Here is an 8,369-nt window from a genome sequence, read left to right on the forward strand (position 1 = left end):
ATATTCTGTTTATTTTTTCTTACTCCATTCTGTTGAAGAGCGTAGGTTCGAAACGTAAAAGATTTTCTCACTTCCCCAAGCGTCAAACTAATACACCTGCTTGTTGTTCATACATCTGCCTTCGTCTTTTGTTTTTCTGTAAATTTCAACTATATATGTGTGTGTGTGAGAGAGAGAGAGAGAGAGAGAGAGAGAGAGAGAGAGAGAGACAGTTGTGTGTGTATGTGCGCGCGTGCGCGCATATGTTCCTTATGAATATCACGATATTCTCATTCGTGCTTGAGATAGCAACCTTAAATATATTTCAGAGACTCATCCCTCTTATGCTGCTCTCCAGTATCCTCTTATTCTGTGGAATGGACAAGATTCCACAAATTGAACCGGCAACAGGAGAGCCAATTACAAACAAAATGGTATCGTCAAATGACTTCTATTCTTACCAACTGATATTAAGACCAGAACAATCAAATCAATTACACACGTATCATGATCTATTTCAACAATACCTGGTTGATATGTATGCTAAAGTTGAGAGTCAACATCTCCTCTGCATTCGTAAGAATCAAAAAAGTTAAGGGCTAAAAATTATGTTCATCTCCAAGATGTTCTGAGGGCAGACGGCGATATTCAAAACATGGGGCAACATATAATTCTCCCATCATCATTCACAGGTGATCCTCGATATATGCACCAACGAACACAAGATGCTATGACATATGTCAGGACATATGGAAAACCAGATCTTTTTGTCACTTTCACCTGCAATCCTAAATGGGATGAAATAAAATCTAACCGTCTTCCAGTGTTGTATCTTCTGGTATTACAGCTACCAGGAAGAACTGCTCAATTCACGTTCAAGCTTCCTCTAAACCTTGCAATGAAAGAATCTAAATGTGCAACATTTCCCAAAACTCTGCAATGGCAACAGTTCTCCAACAAACTTACCTCATTGTTTGGGATGAGTGGAGTTCCAGAGGTACTTGACCGTACCCTCTATACGAGTTAATTTGTTCCCGGAGGCCGCTCGTAAAGCGAAAACTCGTACAGTAGAGCAATAATTTCCCATAATAGCAATGTTATAAATCGTAATTCGTTTCCAGAAAAATGTTTTACCAATAAAATTTATAATACTTGTAAATGAATGGCAATAAAACAACAGTAGAATGTAATTAATATTTTATGTAAAGTAAAAAGAATGTCAAGATCATTTATAATAAAAAAAATATCGTTTTCTGAATCACTTTCACTAGCACTAGACTCGCGCACACCATCACTTGTAGACGCGATCGCCGATTCACAAGCACTCGTAGTTGGAATGGTAGATTTCTTTTTAGAAAACTAGTCTAGAGTTGTTTGCTTAGAAGAAGTTTTTATTTTTGCTTTATAAATTTCTTGGTAACACAGAGAAGCATTTGTTATGGTAGTAGAAACTTTCGCACTTCATTCAAAATTTGGATCTTGTACTTGAAAAATAAAACTCACAAATGCAAAGTCTCGTAAAGCGGGTCCTCGCAAAGTGAGGTATTACTGCATTTTTAGATTTAAAAAAATGTTATTCTCATTCATATGCGTTTAATATATTTCTTCTTTTTAAAGTTGACAAAAAGCAATGAGTCAGTAGTAGCAGTAGTTCATCCTACCAAGTGAATAAGCATGTGGCAACTTTAATGCCTTGTCCATCGTGCGTGAAGATAAAAACCTCTTAGCAAAAGAAAACGATAAAATCAATATCCATATCGAACCACAGAAATCTGCCAATAGCGATTATAAAGGGAGAAAACAAAGTCAGAGCAAAACAAATAAAAACTGGACAAACAAAATGTAAAACAAAATTAGGTGAATAAGCAGCAAAAAATATTTGAAGTACAAAGGAAGACTACTTGAAGTTGACCCAATAACCTAATTGAAAGAGGAGTTTCTGCAAAGAACTATTTAAGGATGTATGAAAATTATAGCTGCGTCTGCCACCAACATCACACTAGTTTGAAGGAGAGAGAGGGGGAGGGAGGGGAGAGAGAGAAAGAGGGAGAGAAGGGGGTGAGCCAGTTAGAAAATGAAACCATATACTGAATGGCCTACCATTGGCGTGTTTCAAAAGATAAATTTGTGGGACTGAGTCAGCAAAACGACTTTTCATCAACTTTTCTATTTTTCACTTGCTGGATTTGAAGGAAGGGGTAGTGCCCACAAACCAGAGCGGTTCATCCCCTTAATATGCTCCACGAAACACTGCAAGTCAATTCCACAGACCGACATTTAGGGAAGGAAGGAAGGAAGGATTAGGCGTAGTGATTAGTGCTGCACCGGGAGTGGGTGATTAGAGTAGGAGAAACTAGGGATGAGGCGGGAATGTCTGTAACGTAGTATGACCCCTACCTGCTATAGGCTGAAATATGTACTTGCCCTGGATAGAAATGCCATTCATTAGGATGTGACTAGCTGTTAAGGATGTACTTTCGGCAAGAGAGAGTAATAGTGAGATACTGTAGTAGTGATAGAAAAGGAGAGAGAAGACAGCATATCTGTGACCCAGAGACTAGAGTGTATATATGAGTGATGCGATCTAGGTTGTCTATGTGTAACTGTAGTAGCACCGTCCTCAGTGTGAGAGCAATACTCCATTGTGGACCCACCGTGGACTTTGTAGAATGTCAATAATTACTATGGGCTGGAGAAAAGGGTCCGTCATTGTGATGTAGCTAAAATGTGCTTTCGCGACTGCAAGGGCCCTAATTTGCGTGTTACTCATGGATAAGTTTAAAAAAATATTTTTTTCTTGATATGAATGAGTAGCGTTTGTGTTTTCTTGGTATTGAAAGAGACGAGACTGATATTACTTTCATTTAAAAAGGCTTTTGAGGTCTCTGTTCTTGGAGTCAGTACGGAAATTTAGCGTGTGGTGTCTAGGTTGTGAGTAGATGGTGCATTGCTGGGGTAAGCTGAGGCAAAATGAAGGATAGTGGCGATGTTGGACATAACGGCAATAAATCGATGGAAGAGAATAGAAGACTGAGTAGAGAATGAGGACAAAAACCTTGAGCACACCGGAGTTGATAGACTGTGGGACAGAAAGAGTTCCATCAACACACACTGCGATAATGCGACCTAATAAGAAGCCCAAGGGTGTAGAGCGGATGTGAGCCGCCATGTGCAGTAACCAAATTGGCAGTCCACCTTTAGTGTTTTTTAACATAACATACCTTCAACTACAGCAAACACACCTACGTAATGTGGCTGGTCTGTGCAGTCTGTACACTTAATTACACGCCATTGAAGAAACCATTAATCTAAAAGATGGGAGGAGCCCACAAGTGAGCAGTTTCAGTCAATAGAGCAGCCAGGTTTAAAGTTAGTAGGAGCGAGCACATAAAAAAGGCGCCATGACATTCTAAACAATTTTTTAAAACTCATTTCTCTTATATTACGCGAAATATATTATTAGTTATACGCAATAGCATTCTACATTCATTAATTTTGTTTCAGTAAGAATGTCATTATGTAGGACACAACTACTAATGTAGGTGCGATGTGAGAAAGATGAAACTCTACGGGATCGTCCAGTGTCAAGAGGTTATGACGTCAGGATTTGTTTGGGTTTTTCCGATGTTAGCAGCCACTAACACATTACAGGAAATTGAGTAAATGGATCGTTTTTAAAACGGGGGCCACATTTTTCATTAATGTTTACGTAGTGTTTTTGGTACCGAAAAACTTTTAAACTTCTATTTTGTGTTATAGAACAGAAAAATATTTTTGTACTCGAATTTATTTCATGTAAAAAATTGTCTTATTTCGATAATTTCAACCAATCACTGACAAGTATTCAGTTGTTTATATTTACCCCTTGGCTGATTAAGCGATGTAAAGCGTATTTAATCTCCATACCTTCGTTTTATTTGCTTTTTTCATTTTAAATTTGCTTTAACCCTAACCCTAACCCTAACTCTAACCCTAGGGTTAGGGTTAGGGTTAGGGTTAATTGTTTCAGAATCGTTTGTTTATGTAGTCGGCACATCGGCTGAATGGACGTCAGTGATTGGTTGAAATTACAGAAATACGACAACTTTAACATGGAATAATTTATGGATTTCTTTTTTTTTAAAGAAGACTAAGAGAAAAAGATGTTTTATATGACACATTCTACCAGTGTTCCAAGTTTCAAAGTGTTTCGTTAATGCAAAATGTGGCCCCCGTTTTAAAAAAGATCCGAGTAAATAGTTAAAAAAACACGGGAGTAATGACTCTAAAAAGTTCTTCCGAGGTCATATGATTAACAAAACACATCCCCCGCCAAAAAAAACAAAAAAACAACACACACACAAAAACATCAACAGCAAAACAAGAGATTCGACTTTTATTGCACAACTAAAGAGTTTCAAAAATTGTTGAAAAGGCACCAATTTTGAAAAATGTACTCGGGAAAAGCGGTCGCTCCCCTTGCTCCCCTATTAGCTACACTGCTGGTTACAATAAAGGATTCGCTAAACATATATATATATGTGCATATATATATATATATATATATATATATATGTATGTATGTATGTATGTATGTATGTATGTATGTATGTGTATATATTTGTGTTTGTGCTTCTTCCCACTACAGCTTGACAACCAACAACTAGTGCTGGTTTCTTTACGTCCCCGTAAAATGGCGATTCGGCAAAAAAGACCAACAGAATAAGTACCTGATTAAAAAAAAAAAAAAGCACTGGGGTCGATTTGTTCGATTAAAATCTTTCAAGGCAGTTCTTGAGCATGGCCGAAATCCAATGACTGAAGGACAGGTGTGTGTATGTGTGTGCGCGCGCGTTTCAAATACATAAAAAAAAAAGCTAACCTAAATGTGGCGGTACATTCAAATATCTCGTAGTCTCCATTATTATTCAGCGAGTTGGTAGAATCGTCAGCACGCCGGATAAAATGCTTAGCGGCATTTCGTCCGTCTTTATGTTCTGTCTTCAAATTCCCCCGAGGTCGACTTTGCCTTTCATCTTTTCGGGGTCGATGAATAAGTACCAGTTGAGTACTGGTGTCGATGTAATTGACTCACTCCGCTCCCAAAATTTCAGGCCTTGTGCCTATTATTATTATTATTGAGTGAGAGAGCATTGCATGCCATCAAAGTGACACTGGGATAAAATATACGAAGCCCGTTATACCCATCATGGCTACCCGTCTGATAAGGGTACACCAGGCACATGCATCACAACCATATTTGTGCCACATGGTGATCTCATATCAAGATAAACAGCGCATGACCTCGCAGGTGGGACCCAGTTAGAATTTTCTTCAGGCCGAGTAGCCTATCCCGCTCAAAAGGTCCCTGAATAAGGTTTGTTTAAGGATGCTGAACAAAGCACCCATGTTTCCAATGGTGAATTTTTCAAACCCCAAAAAATTCCTCTCAACACATGGCTATGCTCCCCCACTACTTCTGCTCATGATCAGAGATGCACATATCGTCAGCCACCAAGGGACATGCTCAACTGGTTAAGGTCAAACAACTGACAAGCAAATCTGTGGTATTGAGCAGAATATTTGCTGTAGCCCATCTTTTATACCAAGACAAAACAATGTACATGATAACACTTCCAATCAATTGAGATCAGAAGCCATCGATTGTAAGTATGATAGTATGATCAGTATATGTTTTGCTGTTTTACTTAAAACCATGAAAAAATCTAAAACTGCTCCGTACAAGCAATACAATAGGATATGTAGACAAGCAAGGCAGCTAAGCTAACATAGCATTAATGTTATGTCAATAACAACAGATAATTAAGTCAACTGTCTAAACCGAAATCTCTTGTTATTTTAGAACACATTTTGTTCGCTTTTCTAACACTTCAGTTTATTTCCCCCAGCTCGGTTTTGTTTCGTATTTCGTCAATAGATTGTTTTTTTTTTTTTTTTCCAAAGGCCAAAGATGTTTTGTAAATGAACGCATATACATTTATACATAATTTTTGATAGTTTCTGCCGATTAAGAATGATATCTCTCTCTCTCTCTCTCGGAAATATATTTATTTATTTATACAACGAAATGTTAGTGCCAAGCAGTGTTTAAGTATAAGCAAAATTTAGGCTTGTCAAAATGTGTTTGTGACATATTGCAACTGCTAAAAAGCAAACTCACTGCAGTTACCGTGGAGAAAATATCTCTTTTATGGTAAAATGGTGTGAAAACATTCGGTTTGTTCAGTGTCGCCATCTATCAGGAATCCCAAACATCGATGTTTCAAGTTTTTTGACTCTTGTCAATGGGATGTATTATATATATTCCAGGAGTGACAAGTTCAAAAATAATCAGCTCGGTCACTTAGAATAAAGTATTTAGAGATAAGTTACAGGGTGAATATAGTAATTTTTCAGATTAACATCCGCACGATTTTCACTAGGGTATTAGGGTTTTAGAGTCAGGGTTAGGGTTTTAGGGTTTAGGGTTAGGGTTTAGGGTTAGGATTAGGGTTAGGTTTAGGGCTTTAAGGTTAGGGCTTGGTAACCGTGCGTGTATTAATCTGAAAAATTACCGTGAATATAAATATTTAATCCATAACCATTAGTCCTACAAACTGTATTTTATTTCTCCCCTTCCCCCACACGTATTGAGCTTGTTCCACTAAATATATACAAACACAGTGTATGTATCTGACTTGGTTAAAAATGGAAGGAAAGCGCCGATGAACTTTCTTCAAAGCTTTTGAAACTGGTAAGAGGATGGGAAAACGTCATCCTCAGACTAGAGACTCAGCTCGAATACTTGCAACAGAGCAGATCCCGCTCAAGGCACCCGAAGACCATATGGTAATAATAAAATGGGCAATGGCTTAACTCTACTCCCCCAGGAACAGGAGCGATTCTTCCGATAAACTTCCACACAGTTTCCCTGCCAAGGCTTTGGACGACAAACCCGGGGATTACGGTAGAAGACACGGTCAATATAAAGCTCTTCACGCGGGGGGAAAAAGCCAGCCTAGTGGGTGTTAACAAGTATGCAGAAAATGAATATGGGCGATCTTTCGATACCAGTACCAAATATCGGCCTTTTCCGTAAAAAGTGTCTTCGGCGATCTTTACCAAAGATCGGCCTTTTCCATAACACCCGCACGATCTTCACTAGGGTGTTAGGGTTAGGGTTTTAGTGTCGGTTTTAGGGTTAGGGTTAGTGTTTAGGATTACAGTTAGGGTTACAGTTACGGTTAGGGACGGAATTCCCTAACCCAAACCCTAACCCTTAAACCCTAACCTTAACCCTAACCCCTTCAAAAGAAATCGCGCTCTCTGTATCTCTTTCGCTTTTACGACGTCGTTTCCCTCTTTCCCTCCAACTCTTTTTACGGAAAAGGCCGACCTTTGGTAAAGACCGCCGAAGACACTTTTTACAGAAAAGGCCGATATTTGGTACTGGTATCGAAAGATCGCCCGAATATAAAAAAGGAAAATGCGCGCTGACGACCCTGGGGAGTGGGGAGGGGACTTTCGGAAAATTCACAAGATCCAATTTTTCCGTCATAACTTTCGGTAAAATGGATATATATTGATTTTTGTTACGGAATGCCACGTTTTTGGTTACGGAGGATCCGATTCTGAAAAACGGTAACTGGGTCCCATAATGTAGGAGTTACGCTGTTTTGGCTGTTTTTTTTTCTTTCTTTCCATCCACTTCCTAAAACACCATACTGAATGTGTAGTGATAACATAAAATCAAGTACATAAAATACCAGAAAAGGAAAGGATACTAAATAACGCCGGACAAAACGTTTAGCAGCATTTTTTCTGGCTTTATGTTCTGAGTTCAAATCCTACCGTGGTCAACTTTGTCTTTCATCCTTTCAGGGTCGATAAAATGAATATCAATCAAGTACCGGGATCGATATAATCGATTAAACTCTTCGCCCGAAATTGTTGGCCTTGAGCCAAAATTAGGAAGGATTATTATTTTTGAGAGTACGATGATGGTTAAGCTTCGTTATTTTCTTGACAATATTTCTTAACCGACATATTCAATAGTAACAACGAAAGTGACTATCGTGAGTGAGCTCACTCGTCTCTGGGGGAAAAAAAAGACCCCAGCCCCACCCAAAAAGGTTGGGAGCTGGGGAAGAAAAAGAAAACAAGGTGGAGAATACGATCTGAGTGATATTAGGTTTAGGCATTTAAGTGTAAAAGTCTAACATGGTAACTTTCTATGTTGTTTAAAGATGAAATAAAGGCCGAAGTACTTTTAGATGAGACTACATGTAACCATGTGCTTGTAAGTGCGTGTATACATTGATGTGTTCATATATAATAACAATGTTGTGAATTAGACAAGTACAAATAACAGAAGTTATTTTAATAAAAAGTTACTATTTATATATATAGAT

General features: G+C 38.3%; 1 protein-coding gene and 1 long non-coding RNA gene across 6 annotated transcripts in view; one reads left to right on the plus strand and one right to left on the minus strand.

Annotated features, from left to right (window-relative positions):
• The window catches only part of LOC128247573 (uncharacterized), a 5,446-nt gene extending 4,219 nt beyond the window's left edge, over positions 1-1,227 (plus strand). The window contains exon 3 of the long non-coding RNA XR_008263900.1: positions 309-1,227. This is a non-coding gene — a long non-coding RNA (uncharacterized LOC128247573). The remainder of the gene's footprint in view (positions 1-308) is intronic.
• LOC106881699 (retinol dehydrogenase 14-like) overlaps positions 1-8,369 on the minus strand; it is a 20,533-nt gene that overhangs the window by 7,712 nt on the left and 4,452 nt on the right. The gene's annotated exons all lie outside the window — the stretch shown is intronic.

The sequence above is a fragment of the Octopus bimaculoides genome, chromosome 4, assembly GCF_001194135.2.
Source record: "Octopus bimaculoides isolate UCB-OBI-ISO-001 chromosome 4, ASM119413v2, whole genome shotgun sequence".
Classification (NCBI taxonomy): Eukaryota; Metazoa; Mollusca; class Cephalopoda; order Octopoda; family Octopodidae; genus Octopus; species Octopus bimaculoides.